At 41.3% G+C, this 16,208-nt stretch overlaps 1 long non-coding RNA gene across 1 annotated transcript in view; it reads left to right on the top strand.

The window, feature by feature from the left end:
* Positions 1–8,298: 8,298 nt before the first annotated feature.
* The window catches only part of LOC142500986 (uncharacterized), a 25,835-nt gene continuing 17,925 nt past the window's right edge, over positions 8,299–16,208 (top strand). Inside the window, exons 1-2 of the long non-coding RNA XR_012803389.1 lie at positions 8,299–8,767; positions 8,969–9,277. This is a non-coding gene — a long non-coding RNA (uncharacterized LOC142500986). The remainder of the gene's footprint in view (positions 8,768–8,968; positions 9,278–16,208) is intronic.

The following is a 16,208-nucleotide window of genomic DNA, read 5'->3' on the forward strand; positions in this document are numbered from 1 at the left end:
TACAAAGATACATCCTATCCTCTGTTGCTCGACTGCTAAAACTCTGACTCAGGCCCTCATTATCTCCTGTCTCGATTACTGTAACCTCTTGCTGACCAGCCCTCCTGCCTCTCACCCGTCTCCCCTACAATCTACTGTATCCTAAACGAGGAATTCCCTTCAATACCTGACTAGAACCCTCTCTATCCACCTTTAAGACCCACCTTAAGACACACTTGCTTAAAGAAGCATATAAGTACCACTGTGGCTAATACTATACACATGATACATACAGCACTTATTCCCATGACCTGTTATTTGTATTATTAGTTATTTATATGATTGTCACGTGTATTACTACTGTGAAGCGCTATGTACATTAATGGCGCTATATAAATAAAGATATATATATATATTGTGGTTGAGCTCAGGAGACCCTCTGCTCACGTTCAATATTAATAAAAATTAAAGCAGATTCATTAACTTAGGCGCTAATACAATGACACACATAAGCTCATTTAGTGGGGGCAGAGGGAGTGAGTGAAGGGAGAACTTGTTCCAGGGTGGGTGGTTAGGCCTACCGGGAAGGTTGCGGGAGGAGTTATCCTTTCATTGCATTACCATGGTGGTAGTAACTGCTATGGCAATGAAGGGAAACTTTAAAATACCTACTACCTACCAATATGCAACCCACCCACCGCCTGTGCCCCCAACAACAACCCCCCCCCAACACATACTGTACAGTAATGGGCAAAATTACTATTATCCAGATATGGATAATAGGGCATTTACCCATTGTAACAGGGACTTATCCAAGTTAAGAAACTTGCCTCTAATCCAGCAGTGTGCTGGTTAATTGCACACCAACAATTAGCCAGACTCCATCTTGTTGATTTGAACCATAGAAAAAGCCTGTTTCCAGAAATAAGAAGGAGAGGATTCCTGAGCTCACAATTGGAGCTGACCCAGGAAGGACAGACCAGAGATTTCCCTAGTCCACAACTGGGCTGACCTGGGGAACAAGCAGATGACTTGAGCTGCAAAGAGACTGCAGGCTGACAGCAAGACAAAGGGGACAAGATTTCTAAACCTGGATCCTGATATTGCTATAGCACACAAGGGTGCGGACCCAGGAGAGCCGAGGCCTTCCCCTACAGCAACAAAATACACAGAAGACTTGTTATGGTGTGTCTCCCCTACAGCAACAAGATACTGAAAATACTTTTTTATGGGGTCTCTCTCCCCTCCCCAGGGCAACTTCTCTCTCTCTCTCTTCTCTCTTCTCCCCTCCCCAGGGCAACTACCCCCACCCTCGCTAAATTTTTACCACAATGACCCACCATTTGTATCACCTATTCCAGTGGTGCGCAAACTTCCTGCTTTGTGTCCCCGTGCTTGCTCTCCCCCTGTGTCGTGCCCCCCCCCCTTACCTTTAATGCAGTCTGAAATGACACCACAGGGTGAAGTGCCATGACAACGTGTGTCCCGAAGCCGGCTCAATTCAGGTAAGTGAGTTGCAGAGACTGTAATTAACACACACCCCAAAAAATCTTGCACGCCCCAGTTTGCACATCCCTGACCTATACTTACCTTATTCATTTTACATATTGTGCTTCAGCTAACTTCTTAAAGTATGTCAATATCTATATTCCTAAACCAAGCAAAGGGAATCATTTGCGTTTGAAATTAAGGCCTCTTTTGGACAGTCTTAAAATGCAGAAAAGGGAATAAATCCAAACAAACTATTTCCTTTGTAGAATTCTGATTTTATTTTGGCTGCCTTATAACATAAATGGAAACTGTTGAACAAGGATTAACTGAAGCAAACATAATTTGCTATTAAACCACAATTTTTATGAGAGCATTGGGTATCATTTTGTTCCCAAAAGTATTAAACATCTAGGGTATCAGTTTAGTTCTGAGAGTTGCAAATGTAAAACTAAACATTACCACAATATACAATATTTATGTGTTCTGTTGCCTGGAAATGCTATTTTCTTGTAAATACCCAGCAATATGAATGGTAAACATGTATAGGGAGATGACGAACTTGAGACATTAGGGGTCTGACATAACAACATAACAGCATTTAGGATGAAGCCATTTTGTTTGCGTATTTCAATCTGCCATTTTGTCTTGTCACAGTGAGTCTTAATTTCTGTGTTTCATTTCTGTATAAACAAACGTGTGAAACAGGCATGGAATGTTTTCGCTCCTAGCTGACTTTATTGATCGTTCCTCATCCAATCAGCTTCCAAATTGAAAGTGTAAACAGGCCAGATATTATGAGAAAGCCTCGTTCGTAGTCTAAGATAAACTGTTTCTCACACAATGTGCCAAGTGGCAGAACTGACATCACATTTAACCCCATAATGATTTTTAGCTTACATACAGTTATATAGTATTATTATGTATTACAAAATGACATCAGCTTTAGTATTGTTATGTATTACAAAATGAGGTAATGTTTAGTGATGGAGCTTTAGGTTTATTGTTAGAGCTGTCTCCGTTGTGCACTTGACTTGAATAAATTTACGTGTTATTCTGTTTCAAAATAACCTCAGACTGTTTTTTATTTACGCTTTTCTCAGAGATTTAATAATAATAACTATTTCATGTAGCTCTTTTCTCCCAATGGGACTCAGATTTTTTACTGACACAGTCCCTGCCAAGATGAGCTTACAATCTATATTCTTGGTGCTTGAGGCACAGGGAGGTAGAACAACTTGCGCAAGGTTACAAGGAGCTGACACAGGGATTTGAATCAGGTTCCCTGCTTTCTTGTTATCAGTCAGTGTTCTTACTCACTGAGCCACTTCTTCTCCCTTCGCTAAGCAGCGGTCTGACCGTATTAGAAACTGTGGTGCTGCAAGTGGCTCGGATGCTATACTGCTGTATTTACAGTACATATCTGTCTCATGGAAATTGGATTGCATTTGCATAGCTAGAAGCTGTCTTATAGTCATACTGCGTCTGTAAGATGCCTTCTGGAGTGTGTCTTTCCGACAACCTGCATTAAGTAGGCTATCCCCCACCCTAAAAACTTTAACCACTTACCCTAAAACCCCTTACTATAAACCCTTGCCGTAAGCCTTTACCTTAAACCCCTAATTCCCTACCCTAAACATCCAACTACTTAATCTAAAACTCCAATCCTTAACCCCTACCCTAACCGCTAAAATCTCTTAAATTAACTTAATTAATTGGCAAAACAGCCGACGACTGATTGTCCATCGGTGCAGCGGCTGCGACGAAGAGCCCCTCGATGGGAAAACGCCAGTGGCAATTTGGTCAAAGAGAGATGGGCAATACCTAATGTCCAATTCCATTCCCCAGTGCATTGAGGAGCTCAAGTTTGGCCCCAAAAACCTCCGCTTCTCAGCAGTGTTGGTCCTTGAGCAGACAGTCCCTAATAATCTGGAGTGTTTATCCACTACTCTATTGAAACAGGTAGGTAAGGGAAGGATTCCCTAATTGGGTGCTCTAAAGACCTCCCGGTAAGCCGTGCGGTTTAAGAAAACGCTGTATCAGATGAGCAGGGTACCCAGTCCCTCTATGTATAAGCCAAAGTATATATAAAGCCGTGCAGTCCCGGCATCTATTAATTCACAAGGCAACACATGCCAGCACAGGTGAAGTCATCTAACCTGACCGGTGAACTTGTCCGTGGCTCCAACCGGCGGTCCCTCGTTGGGTGGACTTCTCGATGACCCGTGACTTCAGGAAGTGAGATGCCGCTGCTTGGATTCATGTAGGCTGGGTGGGGAAAGGGTTCACCTCTGCTCCGTCGCGTGCGTCCGTCCCGGCGGAAGTAAAGAAGTGAGCAAGTGGGGATTAGGAGCACTGCAAAAACATGGTCTGGCTGAAGGCAGAGTGCAATATAAAAAGAGCTTTATTACGGCATCATAGCCAAGTTAAAATTGACACATAGACAGATCCTCTGACGCGTTTCGTCCCTAGAGATTTTGATAAAGTCTCTAGGGACGAAACGCGTCAGAGGATCTGTCTACGTGTCACTACTCTATTGATTGGTATTTCCAGCTCCTCATCAGTTAACTTCTGGCTGCGGATCCTCTCAGCATCAAAAGCAGTAGCAGTCCCAGCACTTGAGGAGACCCCTGCTCAGCCTTCTCTACTGGTTTGCAGTATAAATGAAATGGCTGAGTTTCTCTGCTTGTAATGTGTATTTAATTGAATTTGAAACATGCTCACTGGTATCCTGACTCATCTTGCTAATGTGTAATGCATCACAAAATAAAATACTTTTTACCATTGCGCATATGCAGTGTATTGGAGAGCGTGTCTGAGACATGAAAATCACTGTTAATAGCGCTGCTATTATTATAAACAGACGTTATTTTTGCATCTCATTATCTTTGAGGATACCCGTTAATAAGATGAAAAATAACATCAGTTCCCAATTCCCTGAATGAGCGTTAGTAGTGCACAAATGACTGACCTCTGTGGATTTACCCCATACAGTATGTCAAATGAAGTCTCCAGTTATAGGATTATCTCAACAATAAGATTTAACTAAATGAGTGGTGAGACTCATTGTCTTTTAGATGAAACAATGGCTGCTGGTTTAGTCAAAATTTAATATTACAAGAAAGGTACAGTATACCAATGCGTAGATGGAAGAGTATACAGGAGATTATATTATGCCTTATTGTTAAAGCCAATAGAAATGTTACAGTCTCATTTCATTCCAGGGTTCTAGAATGAAATAGAACGGAGACAAAACGTGTGTATCTTAGTCTATAATCTATAGCTTGGAGATGCCCTCTTGTTTAGCCTTCTTAATGCCACCTGGCCATGTCGTTTTTTAACATTGATTGTTATTTACCACATACTGTAGGGACAGAGTGGATCCTCTGGAGCTTAACAACATTATTTTCAGCTCCAGGTACTCCTTGGTTCCTGGGATATTTACTTAGTGATGTTAAATATCCTTCCAGGGGAAATAAAATGACTGCAACATCGGCAGTAAAAAAATACATGGCCATTTAAATGCCTGGGAGGAAACACTGGTAATTGAACTTGTGAGTATCTGGAACCAGTGGATACCCAGAACTAAAATGAACACGGATGCTGTAAAAAGAAAAAAAAATGGGGGGAGGGGGTAATTAGGCTGGCCTGCTGCTTTAAAATGAAACTGTAGACTGAGAATGCATAAACCAAGACCGAGCTTTGTGGACGGGGTCTTATTGTAATATAGTATGTGACAGCATCATGTGACATATATTTTCTGTGTCTGGTACTCAACCTCTATATGCAACAATCAACAAATGACAGTCGTTTAAAACTGCTTGGCTTGCATTAGGTTTTGTTCAAATCACCGGATTTAATAAACAACATTTTCCTTTCTTTGACTGGCAAAAAAAAATCAATTCTCTGCTTGTCTGACCTTAAAGCTTTGTGGATTGTTGCATAATTCATTGACAAATTTGTTTTCTGACTTGTTATGTACAGCATGGCATGAATTTAGTTTCTTGATTCTAAATAGGCTAGACATACATTGAAATACAATAAATGAGTCTCCCTCTCTCCCTCCCCCTCCCCCTCCCCAATCCACAGGCGGATTTTAGAAGGGAGAACGGATTTGGTAAAAAAAATTCTGGAGGATTAAACCTGTGGGGTACCATTCAGAATGATTTCTGTATGCGGTGCCGCAATTTGCATGGTACCAGAACTGCGCGCGATCACGGCACTGAAAGCAGTAAGCTCCCGAGCGGTAGCGCTCCTGCTCAAATACACCGAGCGGGAGCTGAAAATAGTTCCAGATCGTATTTTTTTATAAAATCACCCTATTCTAGTACCTCCGATGAGATCATCGAGGCGCTCAGCTAGCGAGCTCCTCGCAAATTTCATCTTGCTTCCCCCAGGGTGGCGAGATGGGAAAAAAATGTATTTTTATTGCATCGGATCAAAGCTGAGAGTCTCCGGAGCTGATACACATTAATAACAGCCCCGGAGACCCCCGGCTTCCATTTTATGTAATAGAAATACATTTACAGGTAGCTTCATTACCTTAGCAGCTCACCACTAAGGTAATGAAGGGGTTAAACACCAGGGCTCAATTTATTGGGGGTAGCGGAGGTGGGTGAAGGTGTTTATGCCTACCGGGAGTGTAGTCGGAGGAGTTAAACCCTTCATTACCTTAGTGGTTACTACCGCTAAAGTAATGAAGGGGTTAACCCCTCCCGCTACCACAAATACCACCTTCACCCACCCTGCTACCCCCAATAAACATTAAAACCCAATAAAAGCCAATACACACATTGATTGCCAGTTTGGTTACCTATGACCTCAATGGGAACAAAGATAACCCCAATGGCAAGGAATGGGCACCCCCTCTACCCCGCCCCTATACATACAGTACAATAATGGGCAAAATTACTAGTAACCCCTATAGTAATTAAGGGGTTAAACCCCCCCTCCCCTAACCTACTACCCACCCGGTATGCCTACCCACCCTCCCCGGAGCCACTACTCCAATTCTCTAGCCATTGATTGGAACAGTGGTACACCATGCCCATATAATATACTGTAGGCATGATTTGTCACTATGGCAGTCAATGGGCAACCTTACAAAAAATCAAGCACCAAAAATACACAACAATTAAAAAAAGGCACCAAAAAGACATAGGGGGTTATGCACTAAGCAGTGATAAGTGCTTTTAAGTGAGATAAAAAGTCATTATAGCGTGATATCGCCTGCTGCGAGATTCACAAAGCTGTGATAAGTCTTTTATGTGAGATAAATGCCTTTATAGGGGGTTATGCACTAAGCAGTGACAAGTGCTTTTAAGTGAGATAAAAAGCCATTATAGCATGATACTGCCTTCTGTGAGATTCACAAAGCAGTGATAAGTGCTTTTAAGTAGCCATTATAGCACGATACTGCACTGTTATCACTGCTTTGTGACTCTCACAACAGACAGTATCACGCTATAAAGGCATTTATCTCACTTAAAAGCACTTATCACTGCTTTGTGCATAGCACCCAGAAAACCCACTTATCACTGCTGAATTGTCAGTTTCTGAATGTCTCTCTGCTATATTATCCAGGATGCCCTCAGCCACCTTAAACTCAACATGGCTAAAACAGAGCTCCTCATACTTCCTCCCAAACCTGGCCCTACTACCTCCTTCCACATTACTGTTGGAACTACAATCATTCACCCAGAAGCCCAAGCACGCTGCCTAGGGGTCACACTCGACTCCTCTCTCACATTCGACCCTCACATTCAAAACATTTCTAAAACCTGTCGCTTTTTCCTCCGCAATATAACAAAGATACGCCCTTTCCTCTGTTGCTCGACTGCTAAAACTCTGACTCGGGCCCTCATTCTCTCCCGTCTTCATTACTGTAACCTCCTGCTGTCTGGCCTTCCTGCCTCTCACCTGTCTCCCCTACAATCTATCATAAACGCTGCTGCCAGAATCACTCTACTCTTTCCAAGATTTGTCTCAGCATCTCCCCTCATGAAATCCCTCTCCTGGCTTCAGATCAAATCCCGCATCTCACACTCCATTCTTCTCCTCACTTTTAAAGCTTTACACTCTTCTGCCCCTCCTTACATCTCAGCCCTAATTTCTCGCTATGCACCATCCAGACTCTTGCGTTCTTCTCAAGGATGTCTTCTTTCTACCCCCTTTGTATCTAAAGCCCTCTCCCGCCTTAAACCTTTTTCACTGACTGCCCCACACCTCTGGAATGCCCTTCCCCTCAGTACCCGACTAGCACCCTCTCTATCCACCTTTAAGACCCAACTTAAGACACACTTGCTTAAAGAAGCATATGAATAGCACTGTGGATATTCTGAACACCTGATACATAAAGCTTGGCCCCTTGCAGACGCACTTACCAGAACTCCCTCCTACTGTCTCTGTACGTTCTCCCTACCTACTAATTAGACTGTAAGCTCCTCGGGGCAGGGACTCCTCTTCCTTAATGTTACTTTTATGTCTAAAGCGCTTATTCCCATGATCTGTTATTTATATTATCTGTTATTTATTTGATTACCACGTGTATTACTGCTGTGAAGCGCTATGTACATTAATGGCGCTATATAAATAAAGACATACAATACAATACTGTGTTTAGCTATAGCCCGAATGGGGCATAGATAAAAACATTGGCAGTCAATGGGCAACCAAAAAAAAATACATGTAGCCCGTTCCTCCCTTTAGCTCTCCTCACCTCTGCTGCAGACGGGTAGCCGGTAAGGGCGCCACCATTTTGTTTGTGCGCTAGCATGCGCAGAAAAGGTTTGTGCCTGCAAAGGTTCCAGCAGCCCCAGGGGCTGCACAACACATGACACAGTACAGCCAATAGGACTGCTAGAATCTCCTGAGGGGAGATTGGAACTTTGGGTGTGCTTGACGTGTGAGCTGACAGTTAGGAGAGTGGCAGTTGGAGCTGGGACAAGGAAGGAGTAAGTTATATGTGCAGATGTCAGTTCCATCTGCACTAGGCCAGATACCCGCTATTATGCCCCAGCTATGCCCCAACTCCCACATAGTTTGTGTCTGCGATAGGGACTTGCCCCTCAGATAGGGACCCTGCCCTGGTTAGCAATATCAGTGTTAGGGACACAGGGAGACGCCGCACGGTGGCTGCGGCCTGTGGTCCAAGACACAGATCACTCTACATTAATAAAGACATTGTTTACGGTGGTACAATCCACGAGGGACCCTCCCAACGTAGAGGCGGAGGCTTCACAGTATCCATGGATCCCAGCATCGTGGCATCAGCGCGCCCGGGTGTGGCATCACCCGGCAGGTACCCATGCATCAGTGCACCAACTCAAACACTATAGTGGGGCAGCGCTGTCACACACACCTTGGGTTGGGGAGAGGAGCATTGGAGGGTACGGCCGTGCGTTGCCTGGTTGGTGGTGCAGTGTATATATATATATATCCTATGTTATTTATGTTCAGTAAAACTGTTATCTTTCATAATTGTGTGTTTTATTGTATGCAGGTCCTGTAGCGGGGTTATTCTACATCATAGAATCCTGTACAGGTGCAGGCGCTACCGACCGAACATCGACTCGGGTATACCAGTATTTATAAATACGAAAATTGGGAGCCACGCGTGCATCGCGTTATAAGCGGATTTGCGTTGTAACGGATCGTGTTATAACGGGGTTGAGCTGCATATCACTTACCTGGTTAACCGTTGAAGATTTGGACGAATGGGTCTGAAAAATAAAATAGATAACAGTTTAACTATTCATTTGTTTACAAAATCTAGAACATCTGAGGAAAAAATATATATCACAAAAATGGGGTACGTATCTCTCTATTGCAAGGACACTTTAACATATGGTAGTTTAAAACCAACATTTTGATGACCAGAGATGGTTTATCAATTTACTGTATAAGTGAAAATCTATAAACAAGTACTCTTAATACACCTCTTAATACATCTCAATTCACATTTTTCCTATATAGTGATATACTGTATGGATTGTGAAACTCAACGTCACAATGACACCAGGAGAGTTGGATATATATCACATAGAGTGAAAAAAGTACAACACACTGTATATATGAGCATTCAAATAGACTGAATATGAGAACTGAGAATGCCAAAACTATAAAATGCAATTTCCAAACGTATTATTATTCCATATTTGGAGCTGATAGAATATTACTGTATTAAAGGATTGGTACATAAGAAAGGATGGCATGAAAATCATGCACCATTGTCAAATAAGGAATGTGCCTTACATATAACCAAATTTGGAAGTCAAGAACTTATTTCAAAAGCTTTCCTAATTTGGTTGCCTAATCAATATAATCTATTCATCCCTGGGCTCATACATAGGTCTCTTCGTTTAATATTTTAAAAATGTAATTGTATTTTAACCTGGCTATAGCAGAAACATTCACGTTATGTGAAGATCTGTAGACTCTATAACCTTTGGTCTTGTTAATCATTACCATGGCAACCGGAAGGCTACATAAGACAGGATAAATCCTGGCAATGCACACCCCCGAAGAAGTTCCTACGGGAACGAAACGCGCGTCGGGTAGAGATAACGCAGGTAATGGTAATGTCACAAATGCAACCGAAACGCTAGGTTTCGGCGAGTACCGGCAATTTTTCTCAAGTGATACACGCTTCAATACAGCTAGCTAAACTTTGATGTGGGCCCTCGGAGGCAGCCACTAGTTTTGTGTCAGGTACTCCAATTATTATCTTGGACTTTAGAATTCAACCATCAGCTTTCTAAATTCACGGCGTCTATGACAAACATCAGGCTTCAGAAGTAATGGAAGCACTGATAAGGCGATAGGAGTCTGACGGAATGTATTTTACTTCCTATTTGGCTAAGAATGGGAGTGATATGTAACTCCCATCTACAGTACAACATCTGAATTACATCATGTTATATTCACTGTAGCTATCCCCACGCCATACCACCTGGCGAATTGTACGTAGCCTTATCCTATTGCACTAAGGTTTTATACACCCTGATTTGGGGCGCATTATATACTGAAGAGACATTGCAGTCTCTACCTTACATGCTTTGTTTTGTTTCTTTTTTGTTTGGGAGAGGGAGTGGCTCAGTGAGTAAAAGACACTGACTGGCACTGAGAGTTTGAAGCAGGAGAGCCTGATTCAATTCCCGGTGTCGGCTCCTTGTGACCTTGGGCAAGTTACTTTATCTCCCTGTGCCTCAGGCACCAAAAACATAGATTGTAAGCTCCACGGGGCAGGGACCTGTGCCTGCAAAATGTCTCTGTAAAGCGCTACGTATAACTAGCAGCGCTATACAAAAACATGCTATTATTATTATTATTATTATTTGCACTATCAACACTGGTGTTTGTTTGCCAGTATAGCTACCTACCATTGATTTACACTTGAAGTGTAAGATTCTACATAATATAACATACAGAGTATCCAACTTACATATAGAGTTATAACTGAATATCACTATTAGTAGTATATATGGGTATAGCTCTGCGATTTAGAGATATGTCTCAATTATAAGGACTCAACTCAGGACCCAGTCCGGTACCTAGCGTCTTTAACGTTTTAATTAGTATATTTCTTGTATTTCTCTCTTTTGATCGGATTAATAAAATATTATATTATTTAATTAGTAGAGGTTGAGTGCTCACAACAGGGACTATTTTCTCCGTTGTTAATGTTCATTCATGTATATATACACGATTTGAGGTTTTCATTGTTTACAGTTCACCTTAATTATTATTTTTGTCATTTATTATGCTTATTTCATTTTGTTATGTATATTGTGTCTAGCTTTTACCTAGACTATATTATTTATGATTATTTATTACAGGGTTATATTGTATCAATTCACATAACGATTTTGTAATTTAGTCTGCTCCTTTAATTTATAATTGCACAGATCTACAGTAGTTATTTTTTTTTATTCAGTTATTTTGTTGCTAGTATTTGTATTTTATATTGAGGATAGCTATTGTTGGTCGTTTATTTGTTTATAAGTACCATTCCTGTTGTTTTATAGTGTTGGTAAACTAATGTTAGTTCATTTGTGTTTATTTATATTGGGTATCAGGGGATGTCACAGAGCAGCGGCTTCCTTCGTAGATTCTTTATGGCTTATCCTTACAGGTGTGGTTTTTACTCACCTGGATTCATTTTTGATTCAATTGGTTTACCGAAGCCGCTACAAAAGGATCCCCCCGGTTACCTTCATTCACTCTTCGATAAAGTACCATGGCGGTCTGAAATGCATCAAAGGATTTTTTGCGGTATGTGTTTTTTGTCTTCAATTCAATAAACTTCTTTAGAGCGGATTTTTGTCCGGCTATCTATACCGGTTCACAGTGCACACCTTTTTGCCTATTTTTGAATACTTACCCATGACTGAAACACGCATCTATCAGGACTGTTTTTTTTTTTTTCATTACACCGCAGATGGAGACGGACATCTCGGAAAACCCACGAGTCATTCTATTTATTTACACAATGCAGAGCCTAGTGTGACAGCAGGACATTTGGGAGATTGCGGGGATTGACCAGATCGGCATCGCGGGGCTCACCTACAGCGGGTCCTAACGGAGCTGATTGTCCCCTTCTCCTCTCCCCCTACCTGTGCTATTTGTCCCCTATGTAGAAGTGGTTCGCAGTTCAAGCCTTTTATTTGGAACATTCCTACAGCTCCCGGATTGATACAGAATTGTTGCACAGGGATTACTTATAGCAATGTTGCTTTTTCTCTTCCTTTGATCTTGAGCACCGGTTTTGGGCATCATCTCTCACATTCTACTACAGTACATGTTAAATATATCCACCCAGAGCATAAAAAAAAAATAGGATTTATTTGACAATTGGGAATATAAAAACAGCATTCTTCAACTTTCCTACGTACAGTATGTACAGTATAATTTGACCTTCACAATTCCACAATAGTACAGATTTAATATTGCTGCAGAAATGCAAATTACAATACAATGGCATAAGTCTACAGATGGGGTTCAGATGTTCAGAAACAGCATTGGAGTTTTGTCCATGAATTTTTCTAAAGCTTGTTGTTGGTTTCTGAAACAAATAAAAAATATTCAGTTTTTTTAAAACCACTTTGTAAAACCCAGAAGAAATTAGACATGAAAGGTTGCATATCAAGTATTATTATAGAATTGGCACTCTTGAATTTTAAACAGCATATTGATTTGTCTTTTATTAAAAGTTAATAATTAATATGACATTTGGGGAACAGATTTTTATTTTAAACTGAACTAGAAGTACTGTAGAACTTAGTCACTTATATTTGGAAGTGGCTGACATGGTTGATGGCTATAAAATTGATGTATGCCATGATGCAGTAATGTTTAAAAGTGCCTTCCCACTGTGGGAAAATTAATATTGATTTTCAATAAGCCAACACATTTTTGCTTGTTAGATAAAAATGCAGCAAAATATTAAATGAGCACTTTCCAAGTCATATAATATATTTATTTAAAAGAAAAAACATAACTTTTGATAAAAAAAATGTTTAGAGGATGTGACCCTTGCATTCTTTGGCAAGGACATGATCAAGGTTGTTTTTGCAGAGCTGTTTTTATGATGTTTGATATAATTATATTGAATTGGAGATTTAGCTGGGGTAGGACGGTGTTGGTTAATTCATATTGAAGACAGTAGGTCATGGTGACAGCCGAGTTGTGAACCGCCTAAGGATATTGGATCAGAAGTTGGAATGTTATTAGGTTTAACACTTGAATGTGCATGGAATACCTTTTCTTTAATACATACAGTATCCTGCTGTGATGCACTGGTTTTGCAGCTGAAAACTTTAGTTAATATCCCCCTTCAAACCTCCAATTTCCGGTTAACATAATTACAATTGAACATTGCAAAATATTTTCAAAACATTATTTTAGTTGTCGGATTTGAAAAATTCATTACACATCAAGATTTAGGCCAACAGTAGATACATCAAATTCTATTAAAATTGAGTTAATATCGCACCCAGGAACAATAACAGCTGTTATTACTGCTATTTCTGAGACCAAAGTCATCAACATTGTGGTAATAATTTACTGGGTACGATATTTAAGCCTAGTTGCAATGCAGTAATTAACCCAACTGTTACAAATGCATAACTCATGATCACATAGCTAATATCACTATAATAGGATTCTGAAATATTAATTATTCCAGAGCTCTGTAGTAGAAATGACATAAACCCCTTTGACGCCTGAGGCTACCAAGGTATACCACTGGCATCAAATGTGTCACTATTACAAAAACTACACTATCTACAGACGCAGCAGCCGTTATCCGAACATTTCTCGAAATGGATTTTGAGATTTGCCCGAGATTCTTTCAAAATTTGTCGCGTCAAACTAATGGCCCAACGGATTAACACAGCGGGGTCACTGCGGTGTGAGTCCTACCGGTCTGTAAGAGGCGCGCAATAAGAGATAGGCTAAATCAGTCACTCTAACTGTGCGCCTCTCACAGACGATCGCGGGGTTTTTATTTCATTTTAAACATTACAGTAATGTAGCAGGGGGTCTCGGGAGATGAACCGCATTGATTTCAGGTCCAAGGAACCCCTACTTCCCGAGATACAGGCCCCGTTATAGGGTGCCGGTATCCCCATGTTAAAATCCTGTGGGTCACGTAACTGTGGGATCTAAAAAGAGCAGAGGGATACCGGCACCCCATAACAGGGCCTGTGTCTCGGGAAGTAGGGGGTCCCCGAGGCTGATTCAACTTTGTTCAGCTCAGGAGACCCCCTGCTCATGCACAGACTAGAGTCTTTTCTATGAGTCTCTCACACTTGGTATTGAATTACTGCCGGCTCCGACTTCAGCAGACTCACGCAGTCACTTCCACGTCACGTGACCTCTGGGTGGTCTTGCAAGATCTTTCCTCTGCTGTTTGAACTGCGGACTCCGGCTCCATGATAGAAATCAGCTTGTCAGCTTGTCACTCAGTCTCTCTCTCTCGTCAGGCAATATGACGAAGCATACATGATATGCGAAACGCGTAAAGAAGAGTCTGAGTGTAGAAACCAAGTTATTTATTTATTGGTTACTCCACACTCCAGTGTACTTTTTATCATACTGGTCTTGACTCCATACACGGGACGGCTAATACAAGTGAATAGGACAAAGGGGGCTCTCTTCATACGGGCACTCCAACGGTGTTTGCACTCGCATGAACCCGGAAGTGAACAATCAGAGAGTGTCACCGTTTCAGTCCGAGCGAGCGGGACTGTTTCATAGGAAACCAGGACTCCCCCCTACCTAATCCACTGCAATGCCGATGCGTAGAGGAGATTAATTGACCTACTTATGAACTGATCCTTACTTTCATGTAAGTTACTATTGTTGTTATTTTTACTTAAATATACCATTGTCCTTACCTTGGTGCGCTCCTGTGTTCTTTTTCTTGGCTTTTATTTAATAGGTCTATTGATCATTACTCAAGAGGGGTAGAGGTTGTTTGTTGGGGGGTGTGATGGGGTTTACAAACTCATCACTTGCAAACCAACAGTAGAAACAAAGATACTCGAGAGAAAAACGCATTTGCCACACCCACAGGCTTATATCAGTTTTGTACCTTACCTTTTGGTCTGCATGGTGACCCGGCAACTTTTCAAAGGCTCATGGACCATGTCTTACAACCCCATAGGGAATATGCATCTGCGTATCTAAATGATGTGTTGATACACAGCGTTGGTTGAGAAGAGCATATGAACAAAGTAGCAGCAATACTAAGATCACTGAGAAAGGGCGGTCTCACAGCAAATGCCGCAAAATGTGCAATAGGGAAAGCAGAGACACGGTACCTGGGGTAATTTTGGGAAATGGAGTATTGTATTGTATGTCTTTATTTATATAGCGCCATTAATGTACATAGCGCTTCACAGTAGAAATACATGTGGTAATCAAATAAATAACAGATAATATAGATAACAGGTCATGGGGATAAGTGCTTTAGACAAACATAAGATTAAGGAAGAGGAGTCCCTGCCCCGAGGAGCTTACAATCTAATTGGTAGGTAGGGAGAACGTACAGAGACAGTAGGAGTAGTAAAACCCTTGGTAGACAAGGTGGAAGCCCTGGTTAATTCACCAATTCCCGTGACAAAAAAAACAGGTGAGAGCCTTTTTAGGTTTGGCAGGTTACTATACAAAGTTTATACCCCAGTTTTCTACATGGCTTCCCCCTTAACTGAGAAAATAGGAGATAGGGCACACGGATTTCAGAAATAGAAAATATTTATTACAGCATATACATAGTGTATGCTGTAATAAATATTTTCTATTTTTGAAATCCGTGTGCCCTATCTCCTATTTTCTTTGTATGCCGTGGATTGTACGCAGCCGATCATACATCGATAGGCTCACCGGTAACTGTATCTATTCCTTTATTATATATTGGTGTGCAGCATTTATTTCTTGTCGCATCACTTCCCCCTTTACTGACCTCACTAAGAAGGTTGCTCCTAACTGGGTGGATTGGACACCCTCAGGTATAGAGGCCTAACAAAAATTAAAGTCTGTTATGCAGCCAGCCAGTACTGCATAGCCCGGGTTTTGAAGAAGACTTTGTATTACATACAGATGCTTCAGAAGTAGGGCTGGGGGCAGTTCTCTCTCAAAATATAAAGGGAGAGGAACACCCAATTTTATATTTGAGTCGGAAGTTTTTTCCTAGGGAGAAGAATTATACGGTCATAGTTAAGGAGTGTTTGGCAATAAAG

The sequence above is a fragment of the Ascaphus truei genome, chromosome 8 (assembly GCF_040206685.1).
Source record: "Ascaphus truei isolate aAscTru1 chromosome 8, aAscTru1.hap1, whole genome shotgun sequence".
NCBI classification, from domain to species: domain Eukaryota; kingdom Metazoa; phylum Chordata; class Amphibia; order Anura; family Ascaphidae; genus Ascaphus; species Ascaphus truei.